The sequence below is a fragment of the Manacus candei genome, unplaced genomic scaffold, assembly GCF_025592945.1.
Source record: "Manacus candei isolate 608988 ecotype Guabito, Panama unplaced genomic scaffold, ASM2559294v1 h1tg000008l, whole genome shotgun sequence".
Classification (NCBI taxonomy): domain Eukaryota; kingdom Metazoa; phylum Chordata; class Aves; order Passeriformes; family Pipridae; genus Manacus; species Manacus candei.
The window spans coordinates 28234274-28253455 of NW_026138056.1; the positions used below are offsets into that span (position 1 = coordinate 28234274).

General features: G+C 32.2%; 1 long non-coding RNA gene across 1 annotated transcript; it reads left to right on the forward strand.

Annotated features, from left to right (window-relative positions):
• The first annotated feature begins 1119 nt into the window (after positions 1–1119).
• Positions 1120–5633, forward strand: LOC127465357 (uncharacterized). Its single transcript, XR_007902155.1, has 2 exons — positions 1120–1370; positions 5360–5633. It is a non-coding gene; the product is annotated as an uncharacterized LOC127465357 (long non-coding RNA).
• Positions 5634–19182: the final 13549 nt, after the last annotated feature.

The following is a 19182-nucleotide window of genomic DNA, read 5'->3' on the forward strand; positions in this document are numbered from 1 at the left end:
GAAGACAATAAATGCAGAATCATGTTAACAGAGCACAAATGTTTTTCTTTAAAGGATTCTATCCTTCTAAGCCTGGAAAATACTGTTTTCTGACTTTATTGAATTCTGGTGTACTTATCACTCTTTAATACTACAGCACATTCAAACCAGGTTTTTTTATTTATGCTCATGCAAAATCCTCTGTTATGATACTTATTGAACTGCTATGACTAAAAGATTCTTAATATCTTCAATTTTCTGGCGTCCAATTTCAAAATCATTTGAATACTGCGAAATGAAGGGAATGCATGCTATAAAATGCTTGTTGTGAAGCACTTGTTTTAATGATTAGTTTCATTCCAAGATATCCTAGACCTGATAACTACATGTGCCTATATGTCTGAAGCCATATATTTATGAAGGAGTATAAAAACAAATACATGTGTGTGGATTTGTGTCTGTGCAGGTACACATATATCTGCACATTCACACAAACTCATATGTTCACATACTAAGGGTTAAATATTTAAATTAAAGCCTATGTACATATATCTTTTAGGAAAATGGTCAACAAAGAACAAAGGAAAAATGTCTTTGTCTTAAATCACTTATTTTTTCTGAGAGCTGGCAGTGTACGGCTAAGGTTTCTTTTGGTCTAAGGAAAGATTGCCATCTATTGGATGACCTTGGAAAAGAACAGGTTTTTACTATGTATGTGCTCTGTAATTCATGAAAAAATATAATGAAATTGAAGACTTGGAGCTTAGATTGTATACGTTACTATTGTGAAATAGTAAAAAAGCTTTTATATTTTAAAAACTGTGATTTTGAATTCTAGTTTGACTTATGTTAAAAAATGCAAAGACAATAGGTGTTTGCTTCAGAATGAACTAAACACTGGATGTGTGTGTGTATACAGTAAGCTCTGGTAGCAGTTTAAATGTTTGCAGACTACTGAATCCAAGAATTTTGTTATTTAAGTTTACTGGAATACAATGAAAGAGACTTAGGCCACCTATTAATATATTTATAATATATTTTCCTCTCAAGATTTGGGAACTAAATGATGCTCTTCTCCTGAAAACAATATTTGCCCAGCTCTTATAGTGAGTTGCAGTGGATTGCATTTAAAACAAAAATATCACTCGGCTTGAGCTTAAAATGTAATGCTTTTTTTTTTTTTTTTTTTTAACTTTCAGCCCAAGAACTTGCCAGTCAAGATGAAAAACAACTTCTAATGGAATCCAGCTTGAAAGCAACTCAAGAGCAGCTAAGTGAGCAAATAGCAGAAACAGTTTGCCAAGAACAGAACAGTAGAAAACCAGAGTCGAAGAGCTGGAGACCCTGAGAAAGCGTACTATGACTTCTGAAGAAGAAATTAGTGATTACAAGTGAGTTACTGCTCTTTTGGTATTTGAGAAACAGAAGACATTAAAGTCAGCAGTAAATCCTTTTAATATGTACTGTATTAATCATTTCTCTCAGGTAAGAAATAGTGTAAATGTGTTCTGTAACTCTATTGAATAAACTATTAAATATAGATGACTGATTAATGTATGCTTTAAAATACATTCTGCATTTAAAAAGATTCAATGTTGAAAAATACTATTGTTAAGTGTCTGGTTTATTTTTAAAATTAATATTCTGTAGTGTTGAAGTAGAATAGTGTGTATAATTATTTATTACCTATCTGTTAATGATATTCTCATCTTCCTCTTTTTAGAGACCAAAGGTTACATATGGGTCTTATCTTCATTCTTTTTTGTTAGAGAAGCTGCCTCTAAGCAACAGACTGCCAAATTAAAGGAAATTTGGTGTTTGAACTTTTAGTCACAACAGCAAGGCATATATGAAGTTGCTAACATAAACAAACGAAAAAAGCAGACTCTAGAAAAGTTTACTTCTGCTCTAATCAGAGTAGAAATACTTCGGCTTTAATCAGCCAAATTTAGTATCTATTAGACTGAATGTTAACTCATGGGATTTAATTAAAAAGTAACAATGTGCAACAATTACATTTTGTAATTTAGCTTAACATTAACTGTATTTTTATGTTGAGCCACAAAGTGATTCATTACTTAGAGTTTTCAAGATTTAGAGTATGGTAAAAATTACTCACTTCAACTGATTTTTTTTCATGCAAACAGTCACTTTCTTCTTGTTAAAGTTACGTTAGATTAAGTAATCCCTATATATACAGACAGAATCTCAAGTTGTTTTGTAATATCACAGAACATGATGAACACTTTATACAAGATAGTTTGGCTGCAAAAAAATGTCTATTCATTTGGTGGTGGACTGAACATATAGAGCTAAATGTTTTTTCTCAGATTTGTGGCAAGCATCAAATATCTCAACAAATCTCTGAGAGAAGGTTTGCTAAATTCAAATGCAACAAACATCATGCATCTAAAATAAACTATGATAATGTATGCTCAGTATAAACGACTTTAGACTGAAACTTCATCTGTTCTGTAGTTCAAATGTTTTAAATTACTTTTTCTGCTGAAGACTGAGAAAAGCTTCATGGAAAGAAACATTGCCTTCAGTAAAGTGTCTTCATTTCTTTAAATAAAATAGCTTGCTGGGTTTTAACCTGTAGTTATACCTCTAAAGATGTAACTAGTACTTCTCTAGGGAAAACACTGTCACTGATTTACTTTCCTAACATAACTTGAATCTTTTGCCACAGTGGGTTTTCTTTACCATTTCAAGTGATTCCTCAGTTGCCAAAATGCCATGTTATGCCAATACTTGTAGATACTTCTTTGAAAATAGAAAGGTCACAAACTTCTAGGATTACTGATTGTGGTAACTTAGTGTGAGATGGAGGGGGAGGGGGGGAATGGAATTGAAACTCCCAGCTGTAACTGATCGATTGTATCATGAAATATAGCTTTTGAGAGAGCAGGAATTTTGCAAAAGTTCAGTGAAATGAGTTTCACTAATGTTGAAATAGAAAGCCAAATGATAATCATTAGAAGATTTTCAGAGGGACTTTTTAATAGTTTTTTTTTATTGTACTTTGTATGAACAAATAAAACTTGAATGAATCTCTTAACATGCAAAAATTATTAACTAATCTACGTTTTTCTGTTCTGCTTTCTACACTTGTTCAGTGACTTTGGAAGTTTGTTACTTCAGTACATGAACATAATAAACTCTAGTAAGAGTAATCTTTTCTTAGCTCTACAGATTATAAAACTATTTTTTATTTAATCTTATGTAAAATTTTGACCTTAACTTTGTGATACTACTGCTTTTTAAAAGCATTCTGACTCATTGCTGCAGGATCACCATCACCAAAGTATTTTTTGAATCTGGAAAATTAAAACTGCTAGTTTAGAACAATAGGTTTAGTAAAATGGAACTAATAAAGCTAAAAAAAATGGACAACGCAGTTGGAGGCTTTAAATATTGAAATTTCCCTTTAAAACAACATCTCACTGTCTACCTGAAAACAATAATGCAGTCCCAGTCAGTATCTGCTCTCTTCTGTTCCTTGGGAGACAGAAAGAACAATGGATCTCTGTCCCCTGGGTCTTTTGGGACAGGGAATGTCACAAGGGTTATGTTCAGTCACTATGAAGGGTAGCTCGTGTGTCATAAAGTAGCATCCCTTTGGTGCTGACTTATTCAAAGTCATACAGTCCTGGACTTTACCTACCTTCCTACTCAGAGAATCTGGCAAATGCAGGTGGTATCAAGGCAAGAGCATAGGACTATACAAAGAAAAATGCAGCATGAATTGGTCAGTTAAAACTACACTGAGACCTGAGATTCTGCTATAGCTGTTCTAAAGCCTTTGAGGGGAAAGGTCCATTTCTCTATGCTTTTTTTCCCTGTTGTGAAATCCTTGTTAAAAGTTATTTTTTCATGGAAGTGGTGAAAAAAGGAAAATGGTTGACAAGGATTTAAAAACAATACAAAGACCATTACATTCAATTGTTTAATAGAATAAAAATATTTAGTTTTAAAACAGAGTAAAAATATTTTCTGCTAATTTCACAGGGTGTCCAAAATACATTTACTTCATAGGGAATATAACTGAAAGTTTTTAGAAGTCACAAGCTTTGTTTGTTGTGGACTTATCCCATACGAGATAAACCTAAGGTAACACACCCCCAGCCTCCACCCACCCGCCCTCCCCCATATAAGCCTGTTACACCTGAAAGATTTGTTCAGAATGTCCAGTGGGAACCTGGAAATCGTAATAATTTGTAGTATCGATTGTGTGAAGCTATGCAGCTGGGGCCTCTAGTGAATAGACAGGAATAGACATTTTATTGATTAACTTTTACAGTCATATTTTCAGGACTGTGCTGCAACATAATTTTCACTTCCCAGCTTTGTGCTGCTGCATCATGAAACTTGGATTCTTCTCTCTTAACATTTACCCACCTGAGAGAAACAGTACAGACTTGTCTTTTTTGAGCTGTGTTCTGCAGAAATGCATAATATTTGGTGCAGTGAATTCTTTTACATTTCCCCTCTGCTGTCACAATAAAATGAAAAATCTTCACAAGTTATGTTAGCAAGTATTGAATAAGATGAACATTCCCCCACAACCCCTCACCAAGAGCTATTGTGTAATACCTTCTAGTAATTCTATTCCTCCTTTGCATTTTCATTTTTATTTTCTAAGCGGATAAGATTGTGGCAAAAGCAACCCCTCTCCTCACATCCACAAATTCCAGAAGTGCTTAAAGTAAAACCAGGACAGACCCTAATGAAATAGATGCTGTTATTAGTTAGTGGAAATTTAAAAATTTAAAAGGGGAAGGCAAAAATGTTCCCTTGAAAATCTGAAGGGAATTATCAATAAAAACTTATTTATTTTCAGGATTGACATCCTGCATTAACTAAAATTGCTTATAAGATTACTGAGAGGGCAGGATTTCAATACAGTTACTAATAATTTTTAAAAATACGTATATATGTACTGAAGTCTTAAATAAAGAAAAATCTTAAAAAAACTATTTTGCATTTCTGGAACTATTATTTTCCAGAAAATAATAAAAATGACATTGTACCATTTTGTAAAGGACTTTTGCATATTTACTGCTTTTTTTAGTACGGGTTACTTTTTACATTAGATACCTAAGCAATTTCTCTTTTATGGACTTGCAGAATTACCAGTGAAAATCCTGATCCTTTTTTATTAATTTAGTGACTGTTTATTACTAGTTTTTTTATGTGCTTACTTTCACTTAGACCATGTTTTTACCATACGTTTAATAATGACTTATAGGCTAACATGATTTAAACCTCTGTCATCACACTATTTTTTCTATGTTATGTTGCTATTAACATCTTCTAATTATATCAGTGTTTAAGATATTCGTGGTCATGTTCCCTTTTGTCCTTCCCCTCTCATCAGAGACATGATGGTGTGCACCATATGGAGCTACAACTAAGGCAGAAATTCTCCCATCCATCACAAAAGGTTGATTTTGTTTACCGTCGTCAAACTTATTATTGAATAATTCCTATTTTGTTTAAAATATCAAGAAAAGGGTGGAGGACTTTAAGGTAAGAATAACAGTATCAAAGAAAGAGGATAAATAGCAACTTTCTCAAGGCTTCAGTGTCTACTGGACCTGGAATAAGCTGAAGTAGTCTCAATCAGGTGAAGAACTAGAAAATTGGAAGTGGGTTTCTTCTTAGGCATGGAAAATTAGTGTTTTATATAGGAAGCTGAATAAAGTAGTGTCAGATTTTAATGGCATCCTAGGCTTCAAACATATACAAATGCCAGCAGTTTTGTAAAACCACTTACCCTATAAACACATTAAATGCTGTTCACAAATTTGCAAGATTGAAGATGAAAACTCTTTTATGTGTTGTTCATGATTTTATTTTGTAGTTGTGACGCTTTATTATAAAAGTGGTGAATTATAATGTAAGGATTACAGGAAATCACTGAAGTGTCTGATTGTATTTTAATTTAGATTAATTTGATTGAAATCCAAATCAGTGTGTGTGTGTGTGTGTGTGACAGTTAAAGAAAGGAGAAATTTCCTCTTCTGAACATTTGTGGAGATGTTAAATGAGATCAAAGTACTATTTCAGTAAGTTTTATATGTTGTAGGTAGACAATCCACTAAGTGCTCGGGACTCCATGCATAGTATGTTAACTGAATTGTTAGATTTTCTATTTAATTTCTTTCTCCTTTTCTGTTTTGACATATCCATGCTAAGTCTTTTTGCAGTTGTGGTAACCTTTTCATTATGAATTAGGCAAGGTAAACTTTAAAATTTGTAAGAAGTTAAAAAACTTGAAATGTTTTAAATGTTAATCTATATTAAATTAATTAGATGCAAAATACAATAAAATGTTTCTCAGACAGAGTGATTTTTCACACTGCACAAATTCAGGACTAGTAATAGTTCTCAAATTTGATCAGAGAATTTTAAGGTTTATTGTGACAGTTGAGAGCTGGTTAACTGCATCAACTGTTTCTCTAAGAGAAATTGCAAATCTGAAATATTTTAATAAGCTCATGCCATTTGGTTTGATTTTAATTTCTAACTATTACTGGAAAAATGAAGACAAGAAGTAAATGAAAATTTCTGTTTATTGACTTTCACAGTACCTATGTCACAACTACTAAAAAAAAATAAATTAAATAATAATTACCTAGGAGATGACTGTTCAGGCATAGGATATGATCCTATATATTTGTGTCTTCCCAGACTCTATGGTTATGACTGGGAAAAGCTGAATTGATTGCAACGGAAATCTACCTGACAGTAAGTATTTGCAGTGGCAGGCAAAATTATTTAAGAAAAGAGAACATAAAATTAAGAAAGACAGATGGACTCATAAGAGTGAAATACAAATAGTCTGAATCAGGATTGATTTCAACATAATGTGGTGGAGGAATCCCCATTTATTGATCTACTTTAAAGCCCATGCACAGCACTTAAAAAGATAAAGTAAGCAAGGTCAGATAATCAAAGCATTTAAATAGTAAAAACAGCAACTGCCACTGTAGACTGCTAAAATAAATCCATAATACAAATTGCTTTAGCAAAAAGTGGATGAGCAGCTGATCTTCCTATTGAACTTTTATACTGTTCAGTGACCACACTGGGGAAAGGATTGGAAGAAATGCCTTGAAGATCAATATTGAGTGAGATGTAGCAGGGATTCATTCTGAACATGAAAGAATTACAAGTATGAGAGCAGAGAACTTGAGGAAATGTCATCAAGAAAGGATTGTTCTTGTAAAATACCACACATATTATATGAACATAGTATTAGTTGATGTTCTATTAGGATCTCTGAAGATTCAAAGCTTATTAAATCTGAAATTTAGTTATTGCAAAACATGAAAATAGGACAAAGAGAATAATGATTTTAGTGAAATTACTTCTAAGAATTTAGTAACTTGCATCTTCAAAACAAGAAAGCTTTTAAACATATTCATTAATATAGTATTCAGAGGAGGCTGCTTCTTTCCAGCCATATACATTTCAATTTTTTTCTGAATAGAAATGATAAACCAGAAACTGGGGTTTTTTTGATCCCCTTTTTTTTTTTCTGAGGCCAATATGCACCTGTAACTAACATGCTTAATGTAAGTGCTCTTTCTTCAAATCTATTCTAAATAGAATTTTCATAGACATTTTAAATATTTTGTAGAAACTAGAATACTCTAATGCAAGTACTTCAAATTTCAATTCCTACCAATTCTGTATAAGCTTTTTTTTAATATAGGTGTTAAAAATGTGTCATTGCTTTCATTTATAGGCTATTTTTTCCAGTGTTCTTCAAAGAGTATTTATGAGAAAGAAAAACTGTAATACTACTACAGTAGCTCATTGTTTAAAATACGTTGTTTTCATTCACAGTTTTATTATATCATTGCATGAGAAATACTGCATTTTCATAGACATATCGCCCCTTTTAAATGCAGAATCGTGCCTTTTTTTATTTTTGACTGTAATATTCCTTTACTTTCAGGTTCACTGCCCTACGTATAAAAATAGTGTTATTGTTAGAAAGTAGTAATTCAAGGTTTTAAACAATAAAAATCACTAAAAACTAGAGTGTTTCAAGGATATAGAAAATACTTTAAAAAACAAGTAAAGAGAGCTTTTGTGTTCTTTGAAGACCTTGTTTGACAAGGAACTGATTCCCAAAATCATAAAGTTTGTTCACTATGGTTACTGTACAATGCATCTTCTTATAATGTATAATTATTTACAACTAGTCTTGGCTCCATTTTTGCTGTGTGAATTGCTGATTACATCAGTATCAATGGTAAAATTATGAAATCATATTCATAGTTGTCAAAGAAAGGTCAGCTTATTTGCATTTATTAGGAATTTGGGGTGCCATACAACATGGTTTTCTTCTGGGATGTTTACAGTTATTGATTTGTATACAGCTTTAAGAAAAATTAATTAGAATTATATTTTACTTACTACTGCAAGCTGTATAATAATAACAATAAAGTTCTACTTAAAAAAAAATTGAGCCAGAAAATTAAATAATTTGCATTTTTAAAAGTTAAAATTTTTAGATTTAACTTATTTAAAATAATCTCCTTTGAATAGCCTGAGGAAAACTCTTAGTGAACTTCTGTTAATGCTCACAGTACATTTGTTTGCACAAAAATGCATAGGCACTTCCATTAATGTGACATAAAGTATTCAAAACTTTTTTATTTAGGAGTGGTCTTTAAAGATGCTTAAAAACCAAGAACAGATTTAATCATATGCTTAACGTCCCTTGTATAGTGAACTTTTCTTATATAACCGTATAGTTACTAACTACAAAATTTAATTTAAGCATATGAATAATCCTGTCCTAATATATTAGCTTGCATTTGTACTCTAGTTATTAAAGATCTTTCAAGATCAAGAGCTATATAAAATTGTATGGAAATGTTATAACCATCGTTGCCTGCTAGCTCTTTAGGTCTGAAAAATGTGGGTAGTGTCTTTAAAAAAGTGTTCATGGGAAAAATACCAACAATGTGGGACCAGGAAAAGCACATGGTCAGACTGTGATAAAACCTTGTTGAAATGGAGAAAGAGGTGGAGAACTTCAGATGTACAGATAGCATTGATGCTCAGGTGGTATGCGTTTGAAATCCGGTTTGTATTACAGTGATAAATACTGTACATGGTTAGCGCATATTTCTGTGAACTTTTAACACTTCAAATTGATTAGAACGTCTTATTTTGATTATATCCATATTGTTCATTAAGATAAGACTGAGTCCTTAAAAAATGTTTGGCTTATTTCCATTACATTCAAGAATGTTTAAAGTAGAAAATATAGAATACAGTTTTCCATATTGTGCATATATAACATATGTTTGAGATTAATCAAATTATAGTCACCTCTAATTAACAGCAGGGAACAATTCCAACATGGGACAGAGCCAGATGACAAAGAAATGAAGCATATATTTAAAAGATGCAGCTTATTAAGAAAAGAAAACTAGGTTATGACTGCCTTAAGAATACTGAAAAGTTTTTAAACCTCTAGTTCTGTGTATGTGATTAATAAATTTTATTTTGCTTTGTTTTTTAGCTGGGCCAAAAATTTTCAGAGCCCTACAGCTCTGTGAGTAAATAAGAAATTTTCTTTCAAAGTCAATTCTTTTCATTCTCTGTGATTACTAAATCAAAAATAAAAAAGACTTCTGCAGTTTCAAATCAGCAGCTTTTGTCACAAATTCTAAAAATGTTTCATTTGTATGCCAAAATTTTGCCTTTCACCAAGGCCCTTGCTTATCACCACAGAAAAGGCAATGATCAAGGAATTGATCAAGGACATACATTAAAGTAAGTAAATCGAGTTTTTTCTCTTGTTTGTTTTTTTTTTTTTTTGAGTAGGAAGTTGTATAGATGAAGAAAACACTAGGAAAAAAAATAAAGCGGTTATGCAATGAAAACAACTTGAAAACTAGATATTTTCCTGGCCTCTCCCTCAGAAATAAAGAAGATCTAAACCTCTAAACTTTTCTGAATATCCAATCTGAGATTCTGCTCTCTAATATATGACAGATTGGACTTGCCGAAGAACAACTGCAGCCAATGATAATTTGCTTTGAATAAGTTAAAGGTCTTTACAAAGAAGAATCAACAAAAGACATGAGAAAACAATGTTCAGTTGTGTCCTGTGTCTAACTGGGGATTTGAACCAAGGTCATTCCCATTGCAGCAGAGGACAATAGTGCCTGAGCGGGTACGAGTTTTTTTGTCTCTCATTGATTCAATAAGTGCTAAAAATGCCCAAAAAAGGGGAAGTTGTTTCAAGAAAGACACAGAGCAATCCCTCTCAGATCAACATGGAATGATGTTGGTTCAAACTGCTTCAAAATAAAAGAAAAATTAATCTGTATTTTCATATATCCCAAGCGAGCTTTTTGATTGAAACCAAGTTTACATTTTATTTTTGCTTCATGTGAACTTCCTTATCTTCTTTTACCTCACATCCCCAAGTCTGTTTGCTTCAACTGTCTATGTACAAAATGATAATAGAGCTATATTCTCACATCACGGGATGCCGATATTTATGGAACACTCAGACACCATTGTGCTGAAAATCAGCAGCTGTATTTGTATTGTCTTTTTAGTTGTGTCCTCATGTGAGTCATGTTTCTCAGTTCAAGTTGTGTAAGCTGGTGCACACGGACATTTTCTGTAGGTTGCAGATTCAGAATTTGCCACTGAATGGACAAGAAGTTTGTTCCAGGATCTCGTTTTGAACTTTACTATTTTGTGCAGTGTCCACAATTTTTAAAAGAATTACATGAGAATTAATATGTAAGTTTTGGAAATCATGAAAAGTGAAGGAATTTTTTCATTCATATCAGCACATGAATATTGTACTTTAAACACTAAAAGATAAATTAAAAGAAATCAAAATGTTGAACTATTTGCCCCCTAAGTGATAAAAGTCATCATACAAGCTTGATGTTTAAAGGAAGTGATAATATCAAATGGCAAAGACATGCAAATATGCCTACATAGGTTGGGCAGAAATTATTATACTTGGCATCATTAATTCTGCTGTACTGGGAATACTGAATATTTGACTTTGCCACGGTAGTTTTTTTAAAGTAAAATTAGCATCAGAGCCTCTTCCCAAGTCAAATAGATTTCAGAATGTACCCAATCTAAAAGTAAAATTACATTCACCTCTTTTATATGGATATTTTTTGAAAGGAACACCTGTGCAGGTATTCCATGCTTTGTGTGGTGTATTGTCTGACTTGACCAGAACAAAGATTAGGCAAGCAGATGCTTTCTCTAGTAGATAATTAATTAGGCAAAAGTAAAGCAGCAAAAACCCAGGATGAGTAAGAGCCATAGCACAACACAGGCCTTCTCCAAGACAACAGAACTTTTCAACAGAATGGATATAGAACTTTAGATAGTTAAGCTCACTCTCTCTGCTAACACATAGTGACATATTTGTTAATATCTTTCTTAGAAATACCCATATTATTTTCATTTACACTTCTCAAGATAATTTGGCCTTGAGCAAAAATTCAGCAAGACAAATTTCAATCCAAACAGATGAAGTTGGGCAGAGCTCTAGGCAACTGAAAACCACATCTAATAAAGGAAAACTGTGGTAGGCAGTAGAATGATAAACTACTACAATAGCATCCTGACAATAAATGAAGCTAGAACAGCTGAATTTTTTTGATGATATCATCTTGCTGAAACTGGTGAGAGTGTGCAAGAGTTTTTTTGATCATAGACATCAAATGAAAGAAAATAACAAATTCTAATGAAAGAAACTTAACCTTGATATGAGCTTAATAATCCCTTGCCTATAATTTTCATGTCTGTAATATATGTTAGTCCTTTAAGGACAAACATCAGCAATATCATAGAGAAATTCAAAAGAATTTTTTAAAACAAGGAAATAATCTTGTTTATTTTCTTTAATTCTTTCAAAATTGTACTCAGAAATTTATAAGGAATGGACTTTAAATTGACATTTATTATTGTATTTAATAAAAGCTATAACAACCATCACCTTCTTCTAAAATCAAGAAGAGAGTTAAGAGAATGCCATGGTTCTGTTCGATTTAAGTTTTGATTTTTAGCTCGCTTGGGATTCTCTTTCAGATGGATATTTCCATTGTCAGAATTCAGAGTGGTAATATATTTTTCTTTCTAGGTCTGGTCACACCTAATATTACCTGAAGGTCCTTCTTAAGGCCTCAAAAAGACCTGTAGGACTCTAGAAAACAATGGAATGTTTTGAAGTAGAAACTTTTATCGTCAGACACGACAATATTAGGTCCATCCTTGTCATTATAGATTTCTTACATACTTGAGTATTCTGTTGTAGATTGTACTGTTAAAAGTAACCCCTTCAATTCCTACCAAGAATGAATAAATTTGAGTGACTTTGTTTTGTTTTATTTTGCTTTTGTGGATTTGTTTGTTTGTTTGTTTGTTTGTTTGGAGATTTTTTGTCTGCAGAAGAAAAATTAGGTCCACGGATCTTATGGTTAAAGGATCTCTTATGTCAGGTCTTAAGATTTGTCTTTTTAAATCTAACCGAAGGTCTATTCTGCTAAATACCTTTTTTCCCCTCAGAATTTCTGTAGGTTTTGTTAGTTTTTTTTTTTTTTGCTTCTTACTATGGTTGACCATTATTGCCATAATGTTCATTCATTAGTCACCATTTTGGATGAGAACCCCTTTCACCTGTAACTGTCTCCCTAATTTACTATTAACTCTTGCCTTTCAGAAATATAAGCTCCCGATGATTCAACGAACCCACATAACAGTAAATTTTCTTCTTTTTTTTTCCAATTTTTATTGAAAAACACTAGTTCATGGTACTTCCACTTTGTCTGTTGTCAGATTTAAATATGATCACCAGAAGTTTGTTGATAGCAGTGACTCACTGAGAATTATAAAGAATTTATATTTGCTTTCCAGAAAATGAGAGGGAATGTTGACCACAACAGTTCACAGTCACTTCCTCATGTATTCTCCTACTTTGCTAGAAGCATTTTTATTTGTTCACCTTTTACATCTCTCCAGGATCTTCTGCTGAAAAAGCTATCAAGTTGTTATGTGTTGATATGCCACATATTAGCTGTTTTTTACCTTATCCTCTTGTTTCAGTGCTTTTCAAAGTTGACCTGTGCATTCTGATCATTTCTAAAAAACTCCCTAGAATTACATGACCTGTAAGTTCAATCAGAACCCCCTGGCTTTGAGTTTCTTCTTCTTCAGATCCTTAATGCCCTCTGTATGTGACAAAAGAAAGACTATAGTTTTCTCCAACAGGCCATCCTTTTTGAATTTTCTGGTCACCTGGACTACTTATCATGCATATGTGGTCTGAAAGACTTTAGGTGGTGAAGCTGAAGAAGATTTTGTTAATGTGAAAGTGAAGGACATCATGTCTTGTTCTTGTCCTATGCAAAGTCAACAGAACAGGAGGATAAAGAAAACAATTTCAGAATTTATGAACTCAAGGTACTATGAAAGCAGCACCTTTCCATGGAAACCCTTAATTAATTTATTTTTTTTTTTATTTATCCATGGGGTATTTTGTTGGGAAAAATTATAGTTATTTGTTATCCAGATAACTGATGGTGCACCTCAATACTCCTAATTATTAAATACATGTTCCAGTTTACATAACACACAAATATACATTATACAAAAAGCTGGAAAAATATTTTTCTATACTACTTCTGGAAAAGGGATTGGCATCATGCCATTTTGAATTTGTGCAAGCTAGTGTGTTGAAATCTCTACAAATGTGCATTTTTAAAAGTTTATAATTGTTATTCTACTCAGGCCTACTTTCAGAAACTCTTCAAAAAAGTGACAAATTAATCCTCAAAGTCTTCACTTTTATAAGTATCTCTGTCTGCCCAATATGTAGTTTTAATAATTTATGAGGTTTAGTAATGCATAAAGAAATACAACATTAATACAAAAACTTAAAAAACAAATTACATGGAGTATTATTTTGATTTTGGAAACATCAAACTGTGAGAGATTTGCAATAATATTAGTGAAAATACCATTTTCACTTATCTTTTGTTTGTGAAAAAAAAGTTCTAATGTTCATGACTTTACTTAACATTATAGAATATTCCTGGATGAAAAAAAATCTATGAATTTTAAAGAATTCATGAAAAATAATTGTGGCGATAACATCTAACTCTTATCTGGCACTTTACATTCAGAGATTTCATATTTTGTTAAACATGTGTAATTTAATCTAAATTTTTAAGAATACTAGGATTTCATATATGTGTGTATTTATAAATGTATTTCTTGGGGAATAAAATTGATTTTTATAGATAAGGATTTTGGAGCACAAGATAGTGAAGTGTCTTGTCTTAGGTATCAGCAAAGATAAAAAGACAAATACCACTTGAATACCATTTGAATAAAGAGATGCTAAGAAGACTGATTTATAACACAAAGCAAATGAGCATGTGAACTCGCAGGAGCCAGCTACTCTACAGAAAGTCTCTTAGTATGAACTGAGAGTCCATGGGAAAAAAATGCAGCAACTTTTTTTTGGTTTTCTTTTAGTGTAAAAGGGAATTGACTATTTCATGTTTCAGTCTGACAATATTTGCATTCTTTCTTACTCTGTAATTTTCTTGCCTGCTCCTGGGGTTTTTAAATTCATTTTCTATTGATAAAGCCATGCAAACTCAAGAAAACTAGTTTTCTCTGCCTCCCCTTTTTTGCATATGTAGTTATATAGAGAAATGTCTTTTAGTTTGTTTATTTATTTTTACTTTTAACTTGACACAGGTGTGTAGTTTGAGTGTTCACACTTTTCATCCCTGTAATTATTACACAGGGTAGAACACATTGAAGTAAGTGGAACAATATAATAAAGTGTTAGTTTAAATTAGATACATCTAGAGAAAGGAATAAAGATTTGGCAGGAATCAAAGCTTTTCCATCTAAATTATACCATGTAATCTAAACTGCTTTTAAACTTAAAAAAACATGCAAATCACACAGAGAAACTGGAAGAAGGGATTGGCTGGACACACGAAAAACATTGCCATGTGCCATTGTGCTTTTAGAAAAGCAGTCTCAGCTGAGAATGCTCCAGCTGGACTGTGGTGCAATGGAAAAACTTAATACTTAAAATACTGCAGTACTCAGGTAACAGCCTTGGTACAGTATATGAAATTGAAGCTTAAATTTGAAGTAATATAAGTGGATGTTCGTAAGGGTTTTTTTCCACTTCAAAAGGAAATATGATTTAAATAACATTACATATAAAATTCACTTTCAACATATGAGAATTATTACTGAAAATATTTAGTCAATCTAAAAGTTCACTCCTTCTTCTTAGACTCTTGTAAGTGGGATTCATCTTGTCTAATAGTAGATATCTACAATTTGGGTGGGAATATATGAGAGTGGTGCCTAAGTTTTTGTTGTTGTCTTTTGAGACATAATCAATTCACTGAATGGAATCAAGAGCTGAATAAACACCAAGCCAATCAAGTATTAAAGTGTGTTTTCAATAAGTCTAAAAAATCTCCAGATGAACATTCAACCAGGCCTCCACTCAATGTAACGAAGAGTACATATGCAGTCACGCATAATGACTAAATGTAGATGTACAAATTGATGATCTAATGAGTTACCTTTTCCCAATAATTCATTAAATGCTACAGAATCATTTTATTTATTTACTTATTTGTTACTACTAAATATTTCACAGGCATTAATGTTAGTCTTTGCTCTGAACAATATTTAATATATAAATACAAGACTTTAAAAGGGAATGGCATAGAGAAAAAAAGTTAAAATAGTATATGATCTGTGTGTCTTTTATTTATTATATTTAAGGTGATTTTTTCTTTTGAAGTGTGGGTTTGTTTGTTTGGTGGTAGTGTGTTTTGGTTTATTTCTAATAAAAAACAAAGGTCAAGAGAATTTGAGTAGATGAGAAAGAAGGAAAATAAAAAAAATAGTAGAATGACTAATACTCTTTTCCACCCTACAGTAACCATACAAGGCCAATGGAAATGGATCATTTGCTGTATTATTGCACTAAAGCAGTGTATAAATTCTGGAGCTTGACTGAGCCTTGAACAGAAAGAATAGAATAAAGTTTGTTCAAATGAAATTTGTTGCCACCTGTGAACCGTATGGTTGCAAAGTATTTCCATTGAAAATATTTAAATATTCAGAGGCAAAATTTTGGTTTTTGAAGGTTTCCTCCCATGCTAGTTCACTGAAAATAGTAGTTGAAGAAACACTACACAAAATTTGGATTAAATTTTTCACTTAATTTTATGATAAATGTTTTACATTTCCAGTATTTTTGATATATAATCCATTAGGTTATTAAATATTAATACAGTAAGTTTTTAGTTGTTTTACAAGTATTTTATAATAAGGCAATTTGAGAGTATGGAAAATTTTACATAGAGGAAAATATGCAATGAAAATCAAATCAAGCAAGTGCAACAGTTACTCATGATAACACCAGGATTATCAATGTATGACAACACAAATTTTTTATGCATATTGATTCTCGTCCAGTAGAGGCAAATTGCTGCTGAGAGCAAGTGGTTCCATTAAGCTTCCAAATTAGTGAATTCCTGAGCTAAGTAGCTTGGGAAGGTACACTGAAGGTTTCATCTTTCTAGATTCTTCTATTTATTATCTTTACTTATGTAAAGAGTTCATTAGAAAGAATTTAACATTGAAATATGGTAACTTTTTAGCCTCCTTTAATGCAGTCACGCATGTCTTTAACTACCAGACATAAAACTGCTTAATTATGTGTATATTAATGGGTTCATATGTCATAAAGCCAGAAGAAACACTGTAATCAAGTCTCCTATGTGACACAATACAGGCCATAGAACTTCAATGAATTAAGTGGTACATCATGTCTAAGTAAATGTGACTGAAATGGAGCATATTAAAATAGAGCATACATTTTTTAATACATTCTTGACTTTAAAAAGTCACTGTAACAGAATTTGTGACAATCTTTCATACATTTTCTCAATAAATCTAGCTTTTGAAAACACACAGTATGTTGATTCTGTATCACTTTAGCCTCTTACTTAGAATGTCTTATGAAACCTAATATAGAACAAAAGTATGTTATCTCATAATCTTGATCAACAATATTTGAAATATCATAAAACTAATACAGGAGATAGCAGGACAAGATGTGTTTAGAATACATACACAATAGTGTATTTGTGGTAATTATATTAATCTACATAATTTTCTTTGTATCTACAGTCAATGCAAATTAGTGTGGATTTATGATATCAGCCCTTCCACAATTTGAGTGGATAAGATTTGTAACTGCCAGGGCAGGATTATTTGAATCTCATAGTTAAACCCTAAAAAGTATTAACAGAGAATTAGTAGAGCATTAGAGTATTAATTTCTACTTTTTAAAAAACTTTTCACAGTTTCCAAGACCACACAACCTAAAAATGGTCTAGAAATTTTTTCTAATAGTGCTTCAAAAGTTTTTAGGCATGATCTACCTAGGCAAGTTAAAATATACCTATATTTCTGTGATTGCAATAATTTTTATCCTAAACCAAGGTACTGTGAATTCCATTGTTACTTTTAGTTTCTTAAATTTCTTCTTTTCAGGAGGGGAGAGAAGCAGATCTATATAATGCTATTGAACAAATTACACAAAGGATCTTAATTTTCTATGCAAACAAGTTGGATTAATTACATCCCATTTGCTAATTTTTGTGGGATTTCTTCCCTTAAGATACTTTTTGTGCATGTATGCACAGTGACATATGAGTGTGTGCATGCAAATCAATGTCTATAATTATACCTATATGCAAGTTATGACGTAAAATTTAAAACAACTTTAAGACACGTTTGCACCTCAAAATTATGACTTTTTCAAGACTCGTTTTGAAGAAGAATGTTAACTTTTAGTTTTGTAATTAATTCTTTTTCATGTTTTTGTTAATATCCAAAGTAGAATCAATCAGAAATTTTAAAATTAATTTTATAATTGGTATAATTTATATATGGGGGTTGTTATTTAAAATTTTTAAGGAATTTTTAAGGAATACTTTGATAAGCAGAATTTAACATCTCCAGTGCACCAATTTTCTCTGAAGTCTCCAAGGAAAGCTTAGATTTTCTCCTCCAACTATAGTTCTAAAAAACATTTTTTTAAAAAAATCTTCACAAACTTAATTTGAGATGTTCAGAAGTCTGGTAACCTAAAATAATTTCACTCACCTTTGTTGATTATGTTTTTGAGAATTTTGTTTCATTTGTGTGTGGCACTAAATCCGCATCGTAAGGGAAAACTGTTGTTTAAACATGTTTCAAAATGGCTTTTTGTGGTCTCTTTGCAAACACGTGTTTCTTCTTCCCAAGACCCCCCATGGTAGTGTTATCTCAGAAATGTCCTGAGAAGGTGTCCTGAGGTGTTTCTCATTGGACCTTGTTAACCCCTTCCTGTGGTTGGGTGTTCCTGTAAACCCCTTGAGACTTCTAACTGGTTACTTTGTGATTCTTCCTAACCTTATAAATGTAACCCCCCCAACAATAAACGCCCTCTTGCCTCCTCTCAACGCCTGGTGTGCTGTCTCTGTGCGGGCCATGGAACCACGTGGGTGGGTGGAGGAGGGGAGGGCACCTCTACCCTCCAACCTCAGAGCCAGAAGAAATCCCTGATGCTGGAGTTCCCTTTCCCCACCCTTCAAGACGTCGGAATGGTTCCTCAGATGGAGATGGAACTAGAACTGGGCCCCCCCACACCGTGGGTGGGGAAAGGGATCCAAATTTGTGATTTCTAAGTCAGCAGCACTAGGATATCAATTGTTTCTAAGCGGATCACATTACTAAAATGGCTAGTTTGTTCGTTCGTTTGATTCTGGCAACAGTGATTAACTGGTATAGTGATTATGAGAACAACATTTCATAGAGTTAGCATTCCAACTAAACTTACAAGTAATTTTCTATCTATAGTGTTATCAATAAACTTCTGCATATATGTTACTCAAAGGAATCTTATAAGTAACTTCAGATTTTGAACTGCATGCACTAGATCTATCTCAAATAGACAATATTGATCAGATGATTCTTTTGATTTTGTTTCACTTGAACAAATAGCTACTGTCAAAGGTGAAAAGGTCTTTCCTTTTTCAGTGGAATTTCTTCTAATTTCTCCCATCGTTATGGATTTATAAGTGAGCAATT